Source organism: Pezoporus wallicus, unplaced genomic scaffold, assembly GCF_028554395.1.
Source record: "Pezoporus wallicus isolate ANWC-B61680 ecotype Strahan unplaced genomic scaffold, APGP_CSIRO_Pwel_v1 contig_3817, whole genome shotgun sequence".
NCBI classification, from domain to species: Eukaryota; Metazoa; Chordata; class Aves; order Psittaciformes; family Psittacidae; genus Pezoporus; species Pezoporus wallicus.
The window spans coordinates 6,041,714-6,062,155 of record NW_026635157.1 but is presented as its reverse complement, the minus strand read 5'-3'; the positions used below and the strand labels follow the sequence as shown (position 1 = coordinate 6,062,155).

Below are 20,442 nucleotides of genomic sequence, written 5' to 3'. Positions count from 1 at the left end.
AAACATTGTATCCAACATAGTCTGGTTATCCTTGTAGCCCAGGAAGATCTTTTCTCTGTGATAGATAGAGGTATTTCTGAAAAGCTGCTGTCTTAATTTGTTGTAAGAAGTAGTCTTTCAGTCAGCTCAAAACTAACACAAACCAAGTGTTTTAGAAAGAAAATTTAAAGTATGCAAACTGAATTTCATTTACAAAAAGGACGATAGAGACTATCACCCAAAAGTATGTGTATAATACCAGGAGATTAAATTTGACACTTGTAAATGAACATATTTGAAAAAGTAAATGCCAGTTTACTTTAAAAACAAAACTATTTTTGCGGTGTTTGTAGTCAGTTGGGCTGGGGAAGGGGAAATAGGAAAATACTCCTAAAGGAAAATTTTGTTCTTTTTCTGTCAATAAAAGTTTGTTCCTTGAGACTGATTGTTCCGACCTTCCTTGAAGTTCTTTGGTAGAGACAAATAGTGAAAAAAATCCTGATTTAAAGCATAGTTAGAAAACTGGCATTTATGCTTAAGACCGGAAATATGATTTCAAAGCTTCTGTGCAGTTATGACTGATTTCTTTCACTGGGGTGTACAACTGTTCAGCATATTTGATCCACTGATTGTTCAAGATGGACTCCTTTTATTGGTCTTTCTGTGTGTGACCATGATCACTTCCCTTAATTTTTTATATTTCACTACATCTATTAGAAAAAATGAGTAATAGCTCTTGCCTAAGTGTTGATTCATTCAAATGTTAAATCATAAAAGCATGGATAAGTGACTAATTAATGAGTAACTGTATCAACATCTTCAGTCAGAATATCCCCTCTAAAACTACAAAGAACATATTAATCAAGAACACAGTGTCACATGCTTTTGGGCACTAATTTATAAATTATTCTGTTCCTTGTATGCTAGCAATTGAAAACCTGCTTTACAGAAATGTTGGGAACCTAATTTAAAACTTTGTAGACTGTAATTTTGGCTAGCTCTTGAAATATCATGGCTTAAACCATTCATACTGGAAATGAAGTGAATAGGACAGATCACTTCCTAGTGAAAATTAATCCAGTAAGTGAAAATTTATTTTTGTTCCAGAATATATCCTTGCTCATTTGGTTTATAAATTTATAATCTATTTATTTTTCTTCACTTTAACACACCTTTAGCAATGACTATCAACAGCCTTCTACCAGTATTGGAAAATCTTAGTTAAAGCTAAGAAGGAAACATTTGTCATGTTCTAATAAACCATTAAAAAACTTGAAACATATCATTTAGTTAATCATGAAGTGTTTGATTTTTGATCACTGTTACAAATAAAAATCAAGCATTCCAAAGTAAGAAGTAGATTGTAACTGAAGAGTTATTTTCTTTTTGTGGTAATTAAAAAAAGAAATAATAAATAATTAACATCTTCAGAGTACTTTCAACATTTTTCCATGTAAAAAATTTACAGCACTTGACTTGTTCCTGTTACTAAAGTAACAACTGTTACTTTAGCCAAATAGTTTTTAACACAGAAACAAGTTGTAGAAAAACTCTCAATCATTTTTTTAGTTTCAGTAGTATTTTATTAATATTTATTTCACAGTTGTTCTGTTTGTTAGATAAGCGAGAAGTGAACTTCACAAACATGTGAGTGTTAATTATAGTATGTTTGATAAGCAACTGAAAGTTCTCATTTCCATTTTGACTGATACTAAAATAGCCCATCTTATGATATTTTGACACATCTCTTTAAAATACTCTGGTAAATAGGGAAGACAAATAAATGTGTGAAAACAGAAGCAGAAGAATATATTTTTTTTTAAGATCTGAGAAGCTTTGAATTTGTTTATTATTTTCAGCAATATGGTTAATTCTTCAGTAGAGTGGAATTGCTTCAATTACATTATGTCATACTCCACAAGTGTTGGCTTGGTACTACCACAGTACTTCTTGATCTGGTTGCGGTAGGTATACAATGTATGCACACACATGCAGTTGGGTGAGACAGAGAGGGAGGAGGAGAATTAATGCAATAGTAAGAAACCAACATGCTAACACATTGCATCAAAATAGGTTGTTATCATCTGTTCCTGGTAGAAGTCCAGCCACATATGTCACAGGGAACCTTATGGGTATAGCGGAATTGTGTGTTAAGCATGTGCTGCAGTGTGCCCTGCTGAATCCTGTTCCTCTCATCATCCAGGCATATGGCCAGGACCATACCATGTTAAGCTCTTAAGGCCACAATGCTCAGGTTTCTTTCTCAAGGATAGCAGTGATACAGTGGAGAAGCCGAATAGAGTGTAATTAGGTTTCATTCCAGCAGGGATCAAGATATGACTGGAGAACTCACTTGACTTGTACGTCTGAGGAACATTCCAGGTCCCTGACCTTTAGATGACAATGTGCATAAAAGGACCATCTAGATCCTTAATGAAACTCTTAAATTACTTTTAAAGGAACCACTTAAAATCTGAGTCAAGAGGCAACACGTATGTCCAAACACAAAAGCAGTGCTATAGGATTTCTTTCCTGCATTCATTTACGCCTTGTGAAATTGTTTTCTGCACTGCTGTGATACAGTTCCTTCCATTATTCTCTCAAAGGAATCATAGTCTCATATTTTTTCCCCTTTGGTGTGTTTGGCTTCCTGCTTTAATCTAATTCTCACAGCTCAGGGGAATCATCAGACCTGGCTGAGATTTGTATCTTTTCAGAGAGCTCATCAATAGTTTACATAATGCTGTGGCAGGGCCAGGGTTCACACAGCTGGAGAGCTACTCGGCAAGAGTCCCGAGTTAAGCAGAAAAAGCCGCCTTGAGATCTCAACTTTGTTTAAAGAGGGATTTTTTTCTGAAGAAGAAGCCAAAACAACACAAAAGCGGTGTGTGCAGGTTTGCTGGCAGCTGGTGTGCTGTGACTGATGATGCTTGTGTTAATTATGCTCTCACTATTACCATGTGATCCACCCATCTGCTGTTCGAAGCCAGCTGTTTTCCTTTATCTTCCTGTTGAACTACCAGTTATTCAGGGCAGTGGCCATCTTTAGCTGGTGATCAAGGAGAGAAGCAAGCACAGTGAAACTCTGATATGATGATAGCAGTGTTATTACTCAAATAATCAAATTAAAAAGCTAGTAAAATACAGCTTTAGCAGTATTATGTTTTCCAGCTTATATGTCTTTAAATATTAATTAGGAAGGGACCAAGAATGTGTTGGGAAGATTAAATTGTTGAGTTTTACCCTTCCTGGAATTCAAAAAATGTTCTTAGCCAATGTCAAATGTCTAATACTGCAAGTTTTAATAAAAAATGTTTGCCATGCAACAAATACAAATGTATTTTACCTGATTTACTTATTTCTCTCTAATTTGTGACTGGTTGCTTAAGTCACACAATAGACTTCCTGCCCTTTACCAGATAAGCCCTACCTTTTAGCCTGGAAAAGTCATGCCTTTTAGCCTTTTGTTCAACAGAGCACTGGCATTCATGTGGAGAGCAGCCATTCTCCAGGCAGTCATACACATGGAAAAAAAAAAAATTCCTGTAAAATAATGAAAAAGGCACATGAACATAGTTAAAACAAACAGCTGTTCAGAACTAAAAAAAGTTTGTGAACTGTTGCTTTGCAGTGTTTGCTCAGTTCTTGACCAAACAACCAAAGATATATATATATATATATATAAAACCACACCAAACACAACAGAATAAACAAAGCTGTTCTTATTATTCCAGAATTCTTGTTCTGGCCTTTAACCAGCAAATATAATCTTGTTTTCTCCCTCGGAAGAACACCCTCCACCTCCACCCTGCCTTTAATGGTCCCATGTCTTATTTTTCTGATCTCATAAAATATTTTCCTTTAAGAAGCAAAAAGATCCCAACCAACCAAAAAAAAAAAAAAAAAATCAGTTAACAGGATTTCTTAGCGATCTTACCCATGCATAAAGAAAAGGCTATACAATATTTAAAATTACCTTAATGTTGCCCTGTGGAAATTTTAGGAATATTATTATTGTTCAGATTATCTTTAGCTTTCCTCATTCTGCTGATCTCTTTGAACTACATCTCAAAGCCTACTTTTCCCTTAAACATCATTTGATCAAAAGGGTAAAAAGAGAGTAGAATTTGAAGGGATATAATATTGCATGTTAGAGACTGGAAATTTCTGCGGGATAGACTTGTTCACACTGCACAAATATTTAGGCCTTTCCTTTTGTCACATGTGGGAAGTACTAAGTGAAACTAGTCTGAATATATAAGATGTGTTGATATAATGGCATGCTAGAATCAGAAATTTGCAATTGCCAAGTTTTTCATGTAATTGAGACGTATCAGAGAAATTTGAGATTTCCCGTGTGTTCCTTGAAATTTCATGGCAATATTCACAGATCTGACTCAAATGTAATTCTTAGTTGAGTCAGTGCTTTCAAGTTTCTGTGACTTATACTTTGCTAGCAAGGTATCTTTTGTAATTGGAAAGACCTTGAGTGTATGCAATCAGAAATGCAGAACTTTAAAAATAAAGTCTAAAAAATATAATTTAAACTTTCAGAATTTTTGTAAATACATGAAAAATATTAATCAGTCTGATGTTGCTATGTAATGTGATAATCTGCCTGAGCTCAATTTATTTTCCAGCATAAGGAAAATCTGATATCACTGACATATTGCAGCCTGGATTGAGAACTAAGAAGGAAAAAGTATTCAAGGCTATGAATGAAATAATTCTTAAGGGAAAACTGGAGTCCCTCATTTAAAAATCTGGCTCCTATAGCTCTGGCTTATTGCATTTGAGTGAGTATTGGAGGGATTTATGAAGAGTCTGAGATTCCTCTTGTTAGCAGTGGGTTACACTTAATTTCAGCATGGCAGCTGAGATAAAGATGCAGATTCTTCCTGTCATCCTAGTCTTAATGCATCTAACAGGAGCTCTGGCACTTCCTCAGAGCCAAGATTTTAATCTTAAAGTTTACTGTGAATTTTTCTGGATTTTGATTTTTTTATAAATCTGAACAAGTTGAATAGATATTTTTCTTGTGGCTTTATTGTTTATGTGTTTTCTTTAAAGCTCTGGCCACTTGTTTGTAAGAAAAGTCGCTAACTGACATGTCAAATTTTCTTGAATAGATAATCCAATTCTTAGAAAAAATTCCATCATCTACTGTTGTCTCCAATTTCTCAGTCATATGTAAACATTGTTCCATGTTAATTCATCCTGAGTGTAAGTATTACTTTGAAAAGTGCGGTAACTAGATTGCTTTGTGTACTTCTAACATCTAAAGAAAAATGGACCCTTTAAACACATATCAAAGCAATTAACCTTCTTATCATGTGCTTGGGAGCATGCAAGGTGAAGCAGCACTCTGGTGGCGTCATTGTCAGGTCACCCTACAAATAATAATGAAATCATACAGAAAGGCGTGCCCTGAGGCATGCTGTTGCCATAATTAGGTTGAATGCTCCCTTGGAAATGATGCCTTATTGCAAGAGCATTTGCAGAAACTAATTGTGGTATGTTTTTGCATCAGCATTGGCGTACTGCATCATTTATGGTCTGAAAATAGCTGTAATTGTGTGCATGATTGAGTCATTTCCTGAATTTAGTATCCTAAGCAGAGTACGAATTAAATGACTAACACACTCTTGACTTTGTCATTTTTTTTTTATCTCTGGCTGGATTCTTAAAAATATCTCTCTGTGCTTTTGCATTTTTAAGCCAAATTAGATTTGGTGTATTTTAGTGCTGCTGAAACTGACAGGTTAGCAATAATCATTGTTCCCAGACAGAGCTCACACAGGTACTGTGAGATCTTCCCAGCCCCTTGCAGCTCTGCCAGTGTGTTTCTGATCAGCACCACATCTGCTGTGCCAGGGACTGCAGGTTTATTCTGAACAGTAGGTGCAGTGAATTTTTGAAACGGAGAAATGGTCAGTGGGTGATGAGGTTGAGGTCGTAACTCCTGTTTCATTTGCAGCTCAAGTTGGAAACAAATGCACTCTCCTCAGGTACCTCTACTCTTATATCATATAAGCCTACACCTCAGGAGGACCCATTTCCTCTGAAATTTTGCCTGTGGTCCTCTGCAACTCACAGGGGCACTTCCTCTTTGTTGTGAGGCTGCACTCTTGTCTTTTTAACTGGCAGATCCTCCAGAGAGGATGAAATGACAGTTGTTTGCAGTCTCGTGAAAGCAAAATAAACAACTGGCACTGTTTTTTAAAATAGCGCTAAAGATCTGGAATCCTGCTGCCACTCAGAGGTTGCAGCATATTAATTATGAATCATCAATATTTTTGGTGCCATTATTATCACACACACAAAAAAGGAACCTAAGGTACTTGCATTCATATCAAACCCTTTTATTTCATTTATTTGGACTGCTTTTCTATCCTGTACCAGTTAATCACTAGCCCTATTTCAACTCAGAATCTGAATGTTATTTACCATCTGTCTCCAAGGGATGCACTTGCCAAGTCCCTTAATTTGCTATAATTGGCAGGTTTTCAGTGTACATAATTTATATTAAAAAAAAAAAAAAGCCGCAATCCTGAAAAAAAGAAGATTAATTAAACCATTTCTTCTGGGCCCCTAGAAGTGTTCCAAAAGGATGGCTTTAAGGCCGCAAGGTCTGCTCTGTGTATGTGCTGTCACAGCTGATCACATTAAAAATGTATGTTGGGTTGGTCCCTTGTGCCTCTCCGCTGGTCAGAAGGATGTCACTGGCACCTGGGTAACATCACACATAAACAGTGAATTAAACATCTTGCATTTGCATTTGTGCCTTTTGTTCACACACTAGAAACTCCTAGGCTGCAGTATAATTTATGGATACCTCAATGTAAGCAATTCTGTAGCTGATATGATTGGAAACACCATGGAAGATAAAAAAAAAAAAAAAAAGACAAGCCCAAACCAAAAAAAAATAACATAACCCCAAGCAGATGTACAGAATATTAAATAGAGCCACTGAAAGACCACAAATGGACTGAAAGACATCACACATGTGGTTTGTAAACATGATTTATACCTTCCTTTCTCTTAGCTTCTCGCTCCTGACAGCACCTGGTTAATGAGCGCGTAGTGCAGTGATGTAATGCCCTGTGTAGGCAGCTGTCAATCTGGGGGATGTCAGCAGTTCTCCTGAGTTACCTGTATGAGGATGCAGCTGACTGCTATGTCTCTTCTGCTGCAGTTCTCCCCCTGCCCTTTCAAGACAGTGACAGATACAAGGTTGATAAAGAGATGGCGATGATTCATTATGATTTGGCCTGGAAAAGAAAAGGAACAGATGAATGTGGATATTTCCTTGTTCCTTTTACCAGCTCTATGATGATATCCAAGTGATATGTGAGACCTTCATCAGCCTCCAAAGTTGCTGACATGTGACCATACAACCTTTTTGTGTGCAAGTCACTGTGTATTTATTTATGTAAACCACCCGAGAAAAGTATAAATTAACTAAATATTGTTAAAGCTGGAAAGGTCTGCTCCTATTCCTACTCCATTATAATTTGACATGTACCATTTCAGACTCAAATGAGAGATGCTTTTTTCTTGTGTTGCTCATTTTCCAGTGGCTCAAATATCCCCTTTTTCAAACTCGGGTATTCAAGTTTGCTAACACTTACTTTTCTAAGGCACATTGAAAACATAGGTGAAGTTAGAGAGGAAATTTTAGTTTTCTTTTGACTTCATGGAATTTCGGTCATCTTTTCTTCAGGGAAAACATATTTTCTAATGTCATGACATGATTATTTCTCATAGTATTTCAAATGGAAAAATGTAGGCTTTGTGACTGGACATAACCTGTACTGATAATAATGGTTTAGGAGGTCATTCTGAAATAAGGAGGGATGAAGCAATAGTTGTAGTGTTCACTAGATTAGATACTGACAGTTCTTTGAAATCTGTTTTGTATGGAAAAATGCTTTCAAGGTTTCCTTCCCCAGTAAAATTCTGGAAAATTTCCTTCCAGGGCTGGTTTCTGTGGAAATTAAAACTTTTCCAGTACAGCAGAAAAGTACTCAGATAAATACGACAGTGGATATGACATAACGTCTAGTTGAAGACGCCCCTGCTCATTGCAGGGGGTTGGACTAGAAGACCTTTGAAGGTCCCTTTCAACACATACTATTCCATGATTCTTTGATTCTATGATTCTACAAATTCCTAAATGTATTAGATCAGAGAGAGACAGCAATATTGTGAAATGAAGCAAACCTGAACAAATATACATCCTGAACTGCTTCCCTCAGAACTGGGAGACTGAAACCTGCTGACACTGGCAAAAAAATTAAGACAGATATCACACTATGGAACAACAGAGATCTTGGGAAACTAGCAAGAATAGAGACCATCAGTTCTCCAGACTTATACTGAGGTCTGCTGTGAGACACAGCTCTCTAAGACTTTGTAATATGAAGTCTTATCCCTTCCCTTAGTTGAAAGACTTCAATAAAAGTAATATTTTCCTTGTCATGTTAAGGTCTAGGAAGTAATGTGGGCTGTAACCAAAACTTTCCCTGTTCTGCTGGAAATGGGACTAGTTATTCAAGTGTTCCAGGGTATTCTAGACTGTGTCACTGTTTTCTGCAACTGAAACGCACTAATTCATAACCAAGCTCATTAATAATTGACCTACATCAGGGATGCCATGCTTTTCCCAAATAATATTTTATGCCTGTATTGGGGTGTTTATTGCCTGTCCAATTCCCAGTGTAAAACTAAAAGCTTAACAATGCCTTCAAGCATCTCTACAAAATTTTGGCAACTGAATTGCTAAATGGGTACATTAAATATAGAGGGGAGGGGACATATTCCCTTTAGCCTCTTTCTGGACTAATTGCACCAGGAGTTAATGAATATTCTTATACAATATTGAAGTCACAAGGTAATATGGTCCAAAAAGAGAGTCAAAGCTTCACAAAATGTGTATATGAAACCAGGAAGACTTGTTCCTTTCAGTGATTTAATTTCTTGCAAATGCATTGCAGGCTCATTTGTTGTTGCAGGCACTCTTGTGAGGACATCAGAACAAGCTCCAGATTTCCTGTGATCTTTGATAAGTAAGATGCATAGAATTTGGTCTGGTCTAGATAATTACTCAGCGTGTCTGAATCATTGGCTGCTCAGCGGATATTGACAGCTATGAGACAGAAAGAGGGGCACAGTTATTTTGCCCAAACTGTTATAAGCATGAGTGAGACAGATGGTTATCTTACATAAACCTTGCACCTTAGGAGAAACTATCCCATACATTGCATGGCAGTTCTAGATCCAGTTTTCTTCTTGATTGATGGCAAAGTCCATATCACAAATCTGTCATGAGACTGAGAGCACCTGAGGCTAAGGCATTTCAGAGATTTTCATTCTAAGTCACAGCACCTCTCTATATTTGTGTATCTATCTACCTGTCTATCTATCTACCTACCTTATCTCCCCAAACTATTGTTACTTTTAAACAAGCACCTGACTTCTTGTTAAAAGAATTTTTATCTAGCCTTTCTTACAAGCCTGGAAGTACAAACCAACCTTAGACAGTGAATCAAAAGAACACAAACTGTATTTTATTCAAGTTTTATACTTTTGCAGTCAAATGTCTGATTTTGCATGGATCTAAAAAATTATTTGATTTTCTGGTGTTAACAAAACACTAATCTTAACACATTATTTTCCAAAGCACAGAGTCTAAATTTGAAAAGCATGTTCCATTCCCTGTTCTTGTACATACATGTAAATATCATCTAAATAAGGCAATTCAGTTTTTAGCCATACCCAAAAGACACAGATATGAGGTAGCAAGTCATATTGATCTTTTGAAGGCTGGACCAGTTTCAACTTCTTATTTCCCCTGCCTTGTTGTGTGAGGACTAGGTGCTTTAAAGTGAAATGTACTTGAGAAAGGCCTTTTCCTGGTAGTTTATTTCAGTGGCTAGGATTTTAAATGATTTTTTAATGTTTCATCCAAATCAGACATGTTCTGGAAAAACACACGTATATTTATAGCACATCTTTCATCAAAATACCTAGGAAAGAAAAAAATAACAGTCAAAGATAACCAGTAATGGAAGGAAAGGTACAGAATTATTTACAGAGAGTGCCTATTTAGAGCCTATGGAGTTCAGATAAAGTCTATTTCCTTTCATACCTAGAGTACATCAAGCTGAATTTAAATGCTTTTAGTTTCTCAGAATAAAACAATTTAAATGGGGAAAAGATGAGGAGGAGACTAAAGACAAGCACATTCTTATGTTTCTACATAGAATGCTCATCATGCTATCTATCAGAAGGACTTTTTTTATGTATAAACTTTTTGTGTTACCCGTGTCTTATCTAAGTATCAATGGTCGCCTTCTGGAATAAGCTCTACTGAAAATCCAGTTTCCTCAGGCCTTTAAAACTCTGATCTTTACTGAATTTCTCTAAGGGAAGCTGAGTCCTCTCGGAAATGTGGCCTTTGAAGCAGGCATGGTGACATTTATATACAAGTCAATCTATGGATAAGATTTCAGTTCTTGGTGTTTTCAGAGCAGTGGCTCTCCTTTAACATTGGAAGATATGTCCTCTGCACTACAGTTCTTTTATTTTGTTAATTGATTCACGCAGCTTTCAGTGGCTATTCCAAAGAACGGCTGCAAGGTCACAGGAGTCTTTGCTGATTCAGGAAAGACATGTTTCATTGCAAAAAGCTGCTTTTATTTTGGTTTTGTTTTCCAGCGTGTGCGCATGGAATGCTGTTGTGGTTGTTTCAATGTTTACAAGATATTTCCTTCAGTGATAGTTTCATTTCTGCCAAAAGAAAAGTAAAAAAAAAATCCATTAATGAGCTGACAGTGCTTTTAATACTGATTCAAAAGGAGAGGGAATGCTTGTGTGCCAAACAAATGTTTGGAACAGTCTCAGACAGCAACATTTGTTCTGCAAGGGAATGATCCACAATAGGACACTTCAGCTGCTGAACATCTAAAAGTACTCAGATGATGTAGTGCTCAAATGATCAGCCTGTTTCCAAGATAAGTAGCACTTCTGTTATCGTGGTAAAAGGATGTGCTCTACCTAATGCAGAGGGAAAATCTCCCAGCTCAAGGTTTAAGACTTCCCACGGGAAAAGGTTGCAGAGCTTTTGGCAGAAGTGTGAATGTGGGAGTAGTACATGTCTTGGCTCATCAAGAAGGGGGATGCTCTTGACAGCATAGAGGCACATTCTTAATGTTTTTCAAAGTTTCTGACACACTTTTATCTGTTATGAGACCATGACAAAAATGTTGCAAGCATTTTTGTGAAATCTTAGTCTCATTTTCTGACCAAAATCTTATGAGAAAATGACAGCAAAGATTGAAAAGTAGGATTTCTTGCTTTCACAGGCACTATGCTGTCTGAAATCATTCCCAAAAGAATGAGGATGAGCATGAGCAAGGAAATAGCAAATATACCTCACTAGAAAGCTTCTAAAACATTTTCATTTTTTATTCGTAATAGTTACTATATTTTTCAAGAATTTTCCACCAAGCATGGAATTTTGCATTGAGCTTTGAAGATTATTCAAGAGGACAGTTGTTCTTTTCTGGTTTTCACAAGCTTGGCCTAGAGGTCCATTTGAAGACTGAACACTCGATGTTGCTGGGTGCATTGGTTTTGTTTGTGTAATCTGAGTGAAGGCTTACCTTCTTTGACTTTCTCTTGCAGGAGGTCTTACTAACTTGGAATTAACTTGATATTACCTATAACTGTAGGTAGCCAATTACACTTAGAGCATGATTGTGAGGGAATTATTCTGCAGACTTCAGAGAAGCTGCTTGTACATTTCCACCTTGGAGAAGCATCAGAATATGGCCCTGTTCACTCAGACCAAACAATGTGGATATTCTTACTGATATTAAGGTAACTTGTGTTGATTTACTCCACAGATGATCCTTTGGACTCAGATCTCAGCTAGCGTTAATTGATGTAGCTCTGAATTTAATTAAACTTTGGAAGCTCTCACTGCCTGAGAATCTGTCTGTCCTGTAGGTTGCTTTAGGAATAAGCTTATATTTGGCTTGATCTATTCACAATTGAAATTTATGCTTTAACTGAAGGTAAATGATGGCTATTTAGTGATTAATATCCTGTTATCATGCCAAGTCAACTTCAGATGTGCTGACTTAATTTATCACTAAACAGCACTTACTGTCTAACCGTAATTATAAGAAAAAGCACATCATTTGGACCTTTGAGCGATCATGTGGTCAGACCACCCCTTAAAGTTTGCCTCTAATTTTCTATAAAGCTAGGACTTTCTTCTCTGGGGAGATCTTTGCAAGTCCTTTGCAAAAAGGAGAATCATAGGGAAGTGGAGGCTGCAGTTTTGAAGGCAGTTTATGAAGCTGAAGCTGAGATGGGACACTTTCAGAAAGATCAAAGGCAGCAGCAAGATAATTTTTGTTAGACAAAAAGATCAATTGCTAATTATGACATTATCACAGTGCAGGCATGTGTGTGTGTATTTATGTGTGTGTGTAAGGATTAGTGGTGGGTAAATTGTAGTCAAGCAAGGTGCAGATGGGCCAATCATGAATGTAACAAGGTTAAAGTCTCAGGGACCCTTAAGGAAAAAGGATGTAGTTGCAGTAGGTGCCATGATCACCTTCGCTTCTTTTGGAAAAGATAAGGACTTGGGCTGCTTTGAACATTCTCAGGGTCCTACTGAGTACTGCTTGCAATGGTGTGATTCACCACTGCATTGAAAGAAATTTTTCTTCCACCCAGCTTCAATAATTCTTTCAAGGGGAATGCAGCGAGGACCTCATTGTACAGCACTGTGTTTTGAGAGTGATTAAGATGAAATTTCATGTCTGCTCAGATGTACTGTGTTTCGGGGGCAAAAATATTCTGTATGTATGTTCTTTCTTCAAATAACAGAATTCCTCCAAGAAAACAAAACCTGCTTGCTTCAGCTCTGAAAGGCAGTAAAGAGGTGAGATTGCCTGCAGTTGGGTCCATGCCTGTCTATTTCCAAAGGCAGGGAAATTATAATTTTTTAGAAATTCCCTGAGGCAGCAGTAGCCAAGCCAAGTTGGCTCTAGCCAGCTCTTGTTTGTAAAATGTAATTCTGTGGTAATGAGCTGGTGACAACTTGAAGAAAAGAGTCTAAACATCCTGAAAACAATTCCAAACATGACTAAATATGAGAAGAAAACTTCTAATAACTGCCTCATGGGAATCAAGAGCAGTACATGCAAATCCAAACATCATTTATTTTCCAGACAAGAATATATACGTTATGATCCTCTTCCTTTTTTTTTTCCTCCCTGAATATATATGTAGGTAAGTATATATCTCTATACCTGTTATTTGTCTCTCCAAATGACCTATATTTCATGCAGGAGTTAGCAGTTTTGTCATTGTTGGAAAAAACAGAAATTGAAGTCTTAGCCAACACCTGATGTGACCACAGGAGATGTAAACTGATTAAAGCTCTGTAGTGATGATCTATCTGCCTGGAGATTTTTATGCTACAGCGTTTTGATTCAACAATTCATGAGACGCTAGGCAACAATGCATCAAAAATAGCCAACTAATACAGAAGAATTTGCATTGTTTATTTTAGCAAAACATGAAATAACCAATATATTGTATACTAAGTGGAATCAAGCTGGTTTGTTATCTCTGAAACAATCCACTGTATTCCTAAGCAACATAACATACTCTTCTTCTGATGTTTCCCCTTACCAGTTTATGGCTTGGCCACCGAAGCTGATATATATTTCTTTCACTCCTGATATGTTAAGAGGCAAAGAATTTTATTTCAGTTTAAGGCACTATGAAGAACTGCCGCAATAATGTTGAAGGCTCCATAGTCTAAAAATGTAATTTCTTAGAATATGAATACTGGTTTTTGGACCTAAGGAACACAGAATCCTCTATGTAGCCCTGTTCCATGTCCCAGACCTCTAGACCACTTGCACTGAGTGTAATTTCTTACAAAACCATGTCTGTTTTTACCTCCTGAGCAGTGAAAACAATCTTAGAGAAACCAACGTATTGGGCTTAAAAATTTCAGACCAGTGTCAGACTTCAGAGGCAGCTTGCTAGGGAGTTACTGTTGTATGTGTGTGAGTGAAACTGCTTGCATTAGCAGTCTTAGTTCAAAGCAAGTCAGGCTGTAAGACAGCTTGCCAGGGGTTGAATCCTAAGTGTTACCTGTTAATGGATAAGCAGGGCACTAACACTCAAATCCTGTTACTCAAACGGTAATCACAAGCAAGTGTGTTTATAGTGGAAACCTGAGACTCATCTGAGGCATTTGAATAGCATGTTATTAATGATCCCATTTTAAGGAAGTTCTTGCATAAAAGAATTACTAAGAGAGCATGTGATGACTCATTAAACAGAAATTCAGACTTCATTTTGCTTTGTACAGCTTGTCTAGTGCCCATGTTTAATACTTTAGAGTTCTTCCAGAGTAATGGGAATGGGGGGAAGGCATATTTCAGAGTACACTGGCAATTTATTTTTTTACCATAAGGGATTTCTGTCTCTAACAATTATGCTAGATGAATCTGATAACCATTCAGTAACACTGAGATGGATTTTTACCACAGTAATTACTTTTGTGGTGGTTTGCTGCAGAAGATAATACAATGCAGTGGGTGGCTATTCTGTGTCTTGAACATCCACATTATCTTCTCACCAGATATAGTCTTGAAAACTTTTTATGGAGTCTGAGAGAACAGAAATATAGCTGGATGTTCTCAAAAGTAGAAAAACAAGAGCAACAAATTTTGGGAAAAACAGACTCAGTTGTAAGATCCTTTGTAGCAGAGACTGAGTTGGCCCTTATGGCTGCTGCAATATTAAAAGGAATAATAATTCCAAGCATTTAATGATCCAGGATCCCAGTCCTATCATCTTCTCTATGGTAGCCAACAGTAAACTCATTAAAAGCCTCTCTTCAACATTCTGAAATTACCACTTAACACCAAGAGTGATATCATTTTTTATACCACTGTGTTGCGAATCTATTTAACTTCCAAATACCTATGCCCACTGTCTTTGTAAGCACATGGATAAAGGGGAGCTTTATCAGGCTGTGTGAACATGTTTTGCTTTGTTTTGTTGCAGCAACAGAGCACACTCTTTGCAAGATTGATATAAGAAATTTTCACTCTTGTTGTCTGACCAGAGTATCAATGCTTCCTGCTGATGAATGTGTGTGTTCAGCATAGCTGCACTCCAGAATTTGCTGGTTGGGTTTACAGTTGAAAATCCAGTAACATCAGGTGTTTTTCCTCACATTGATTCCTCTTATTCAGAGATACAAAGCTTTTCACACTAGTTGGTTAAGTAAGCCTCACAGATTCAACATTAGTGCACCTTGTGAAGCAAAGTTGGAGGGAGCTGCCTGGGGATAGCCAGTGAGTCAGCAGCAGGGCTGAAAACACTCAAGGAGCCCTCGGAGGTAATAGCTCTTATCCTTTTGACCACCAAACTGCAGTAAGTGCTTGCTTAAGTGCTCGGCTGCTGTTGAACCTTGAACTTTCAAGGACATCAGGATAGCAGATAAATGCTGAGCAGACATCTATTTTTTTTTCAGCGGAGGGGAATTAGCAGCCAAAGGGTTAATGGTACTTGCTGGAAGACTGCAGCAATTGAATGCTCACTGCCTCAGCCCTGGGGCCTTTCTCTGAGGGTTTTCGGGAAAACAAGGCCAGGACTCTTCGAGGGAAGATAAAAGGTTCAAACACAGAGGTTTCTTTTGCAGCGTGGCAAAAAACAACTGTATATTCATTTACATTGTTCAGGGAACTTTTATTCAGTTGCAGTTCCAACCCTCTTGATCATACTGCTGAGTGTTCAAGGCTAACAACTGGAGAGTCAGTGGTGGCTATTGTAGCTGGGCAGTGCCCTGACGCTGCCAGACAAGAGAGGGGATCCTGCAAGCCTCTGAGGACAGCCCTGCTTTATGCTGCTGGCAGGGAAATTTCCTTTATGAAGAAAAATCCTTTTCTTTCCTCTCCTTCGTTCTTTGAAATAAGATTTGCTCAAAGCCCCTCCCAAGAGGTATGTCTGTGTTGAAAGGGCACTGGGCAAATGTAAGCCCTTGAATATGGGAAAGCATAGGCACATGATGTTAATGGCATTACTTGCTGTGCTTTAAATTAATCACTTATGTATGTCTTTTGCAGAGCCAAGACTATGATGAGCTGTCAGCCAGTATAAAGCAGAAAAAGGGCAGATTTTACAGTTGCTGTAGATGCCTGATATCAGCTTCTCTGGAAACATTCTAGGATATTTTTGGTTCAAGATTGAGAAGTCACCAGATAAATTATTAGCCAGTTGAATCCTACTTATTTTACATATATGAGCAAACTACACTATTGAAACAATATTCTGCACTTAGCGCTGTCAGAGGATATTCACACATTGTTCTTAATGTGTTGTTTCTTTCCCAGAGCAATATTAGTTTAGATGTTTTAAACATGAACCTGATTTTACATCTTCATTTGCAGCCTGTTTTGCCCAGTATTGACAAGATGTGAATCTTCTTTCCACCATGAAGCTGCAGGCCTGGATTCTCACTGTTTATCTATACTGTTGTACAAATTATGTCATTATACTGGTCTAAAAAATGTCAATAAAGGAGTTTTAATGGGTTTTGAGAGTGTGCAGACTGCTTGTAATAGACTAAATGCTGCCACCGGGTTTTTTTATGCAACATTTTTTGGAATCTGGCTCAGATTACCAGAAGAGTTGTTAATTTTGAATTTGTTTAGTTTAAAAAGAAAGAAATGCAAACACAGAGGAGACAATGCCTTAAAGTAGAGAAGAGTGCCAGGTTGTTCTCATTTAAGAAAAACTTTTGTCCCTTCATATCTACCCCCAGCTGGATCTCTGTGAGAAAATTGCCAGGCCCTTTAAAGACACTAAAGGGGAAACCTTTGCTAAGACTGCCCTTCACCCCAGCTCCTGAATGTCTTTTGATAATGCTCTGCAGCTTCCTAAATATGCCTATGAAAAAAAAAAAACCAACCCAAAAACCCCTCACAAAGCAGAAGCAAAAGAATTCTCTTGAATGCTCCTGAATGACCTACTGTGCTGCACAAGGGAAGGACTAGCTGATTTTATCATGTGCTGCTTTCCTTGCTCTTATCTTAGAACATTTAATGTCTCTTTTTTCCACCTACATATTGTTATGGTGATCCCTGGTTTCCTCCCCCTCCTAAGTTTTTCCCTCCCCCTCCCCAGTGGCAGTAAAGCCAAAGGGAGAAGGAACCTTTAAGAAGTGGTGTAATTATTAACTAATTTTGGTCTTGGGAAGGAGGGCAACCAAAGTATTTCCTGTTTCCTATAATTAAGGACTCAAGACTCAGTTCTGCCACACACACACACACACACACAGCGTTTATTTTTAATGTACTCTCCATGGAATATAATCTGCTGCTTAATTTCTATATCTTCGGCCAAATTCATAATTGGTGTAAATAGCTGTTACTCAACTGACAAGTCCTAAAATGTGTGTGAGGGAAAATGAGGTTATAAGGTTTCATCTGCTCACATCAGGAATACATTTGTCCTGTTTGTTCTTCCCCTTCACCTCCTAGTGATCTTGGGAATAACAGCAGTGGAGGCAAAGAAGTCCTGAGCTATGCTGAAGCAGAACAATTTGGCCTTGGATACTCAAAAGAACTGGTCAATCTATATATCCATGGGGCAGGTCATGGACACTTGGCTATAGATACTAAAGATGAGAGATCCCATACATCCTGCTGGTAAAATTTCCCAACAGGGTTTAAGAGCTGCATAAGGAATCTAAATGTGTAAATACTGGGGTGGAAAAATGAGATGCTATAATTTGGAATGACCTGAATAATTTCATTGGAAGATTCCCATGCAAGTTGTTGAACATACTATTGGAACTCAACAAATAGCCAGATGCATGTAGGTTTTAGTGTATTTTATGTGATATCTGTCTTCCTGTGTGTCTAAATGCCTCATCCTCCCTAGAACAGGTTGGCTGAACCATTTTTTGAACGGTTCCTCATTTTTGATCCACACTTGAATGTGTTGCTATTGAGAGCTGTCACATCAATGTACACAGAACACCAACGCCTTGTCACAGTTAGACTTCCATTAATGCAGGTTTGGTACTGGAAACAGTAAAGTGATATGGTTTTGGAAGTGGGTACTAATGACTAGCAGACAGAGGAGGACATGAGTGTGACTGTAAGCTCTCCTCTTACCAGCTTCATTATGTTTGGTATCCCCACTTTTCATTTTCTGGGGCACTGAGGCTATAAAAAATAGCAACAATAGTAGAAAATATCCTTCCCAGTCACCCTTCCTCAAAGAAGAGGCCTGAGTAGTGATAATAGAGAATATCTACCTCTTGCTTTTCCATTTGAGGACTTCTATATTGTTTTATATTTCATTTTATTTCACACTAAAGTGTTTGCCTACTTGTGTTGCCTGCAAAGGAACATATTTCTAAGGTATACTCCCAAGAGGAGTCAGGTTTGTTCAGCAGCACAAATCTGTTTGCAGTGCATAAATATTATTCCACTTTAGCAGCTGTTTTGCAATGATACTTGTGACTTTGACTGTCACCTGCCCATACTTGAGTAGCTTCTTTTTACAGTATGTTTATTCATTTTTTTGTAGCTCAAGTAATTAATTCTTCCTTACCCTCAAACACTAGTTACTCCTCAGCAAAACTTAGGCTGCTATGCCCCATTTAAACTTACACCATTTAAACAATATTGATTTCATAAAAAGCAGGAAAAGAAGTTTGAAAGCAGCAAAACCAAAGTGGAGCTCAGTAACTGTGACTCAGCAGCACCAAATTCTGGTGCAAATTTAAACCCCATCTTTTTGGTTGCAGCACAGGTGAATGAAGTGAATGACTAGTGCCAGCCTCAGAGTTTTAAGACAGAGTGATTAGAAAACTTTGGCTACATGGCTAGCAATTTCTCCACTAGATTTTAGGAGATCTAGGTTTGGGTTTCTATTTGGAGTTGATAAGCAATGTGACAGCCAAGGACATGACCTTACTGATGTGCTGCTGTCCTGTGACACAGACATGGTCATGCGGACATTCAGGGATGCCTCCAGCAGCTGCATTACTTTAGCAGCACAACCCTCAGCAGTGCTTGAAATAGAGACATTTTCAAGGTAACAGTGCCTGACAGATTTATTACGCATCCATACCCTCAAATCGAGGGACTTGGCTATGTGGACCATTCTGAAAGTGAGGAGAAAGGACCACTTTGCTTCAGTTGTCTGCTTATTGAATGCTGGAAGATTTTAACTGCAGAATTAATCTTGCTATATTATAAGAGAAGAGTTTCACCCCTTCCAACCTGTGAATTCTTTCCCAAACCAAGGGTATTCACTAATAGCTTATTCTTCATACTCTATGTAGGTCATTTAGCCTGTGGGCTTGTGGTGATCACAGGTTGGAAATGATGGTTTTGGAAAACGTGCATCTAATTTCTTCCCTTATCTGCCTACCTTCTCAGGAGTCTGGCATGGGAAACCACTGGGGCCTCACTGCAGGGGTACCTCGAGGCTGCTTTTGTTAGGCAAAATTTAGTTACTCCACCAAGTGTGGTGTGCAGGGTACATGCCCTCTCTGTCTTGGGAGGAGTAAGGACACAGCCAAGGGAAAAGGAATGTCAGGGAAAGCTTTAGACAGTCATGCTTTGTGGGGAAATGGAAAGGGAAGGAGCAGCAGTGCTGCATCTGGGGCATCTGCCACTTCCTCCTGCTCCCTGCTTCTTACTTTGGCAGCAGCAGCAACAGCCAGACTATTTTTGTGGGGAGAAAAAGAAGGACAGTTGTGCCCTGGCCTTTGTGTCTCCACCTACAGCTGCCTCCTTTGTGTGTAGCTATAGCTGCATACACACAGACAGAACACTGTGCAGCTAGGTATTGCTGGCTGAATCCTGTACAACCCACCACCCAGCAGACAGGATGTTTTAATCCCATGTTAAGTATTCCTTGGTTTCCTCTGTACTTACTTTCTCGAGGTGGATCTAGCTTGTACTCTGGTCTATACGGGGAATTTGTATGAGCTTTACGTGTGCAGATAACTTGGGCATCCCACTGTAAGCTCAGTTCTCTTTGATACGTGTACTCATGCAAACCTGTTTTGCCCATTCTGGGGATATTTGAGCAAAGAAGCAGAACTGTATTCCCTGAGAGAAATGATACAGCTGTTCACCACTAAGGCTGGAGCTTAAAGGAACAGTGTTATATACCATTCATTTATTCCATTTACAAGATATTTTCTTCTTTTCTAGTGTTAAAAGAATAATGGTTAAAGTGTGGTCCTGCTATAAAATAACCATGGAGACTATATATGTATATTTTGTCTATGTGGGTTTTTTAAGTAAACTGTAAAATGAGATAAAAAAAAAAAATTGTTGTGAATAGTTTTCTGCCATGCAGAATAATGAGTTATGACTTCCAAAATGAAATGGA

The 20,442-nt window shown here is 38.0% G+C and overlaps 1 long non-coding RNA gene across 1 annotated transcript in view; it reads left to right on the top strand.

The window, feature by feature from the left end:
- Positions 1-16,616, top strand: part of LOC130598105 (uncharacterized) — a 63,233-nt gene extending 46,617 nt beyond the window's left edge. Inside the window, exon 2 of the long non-coding RNA XR_008971944.1 lies at positions 16,149-16,616. This is a non-coding gene — a long non-coding RNA (uncharacterized LOC130598105). The remainder of the gene's footprint in view (positions 1-16,148) is intronic.
- The last annotated feature ends 3,826 nt before the right edge of the window (positions 16,617-20,442 follow it).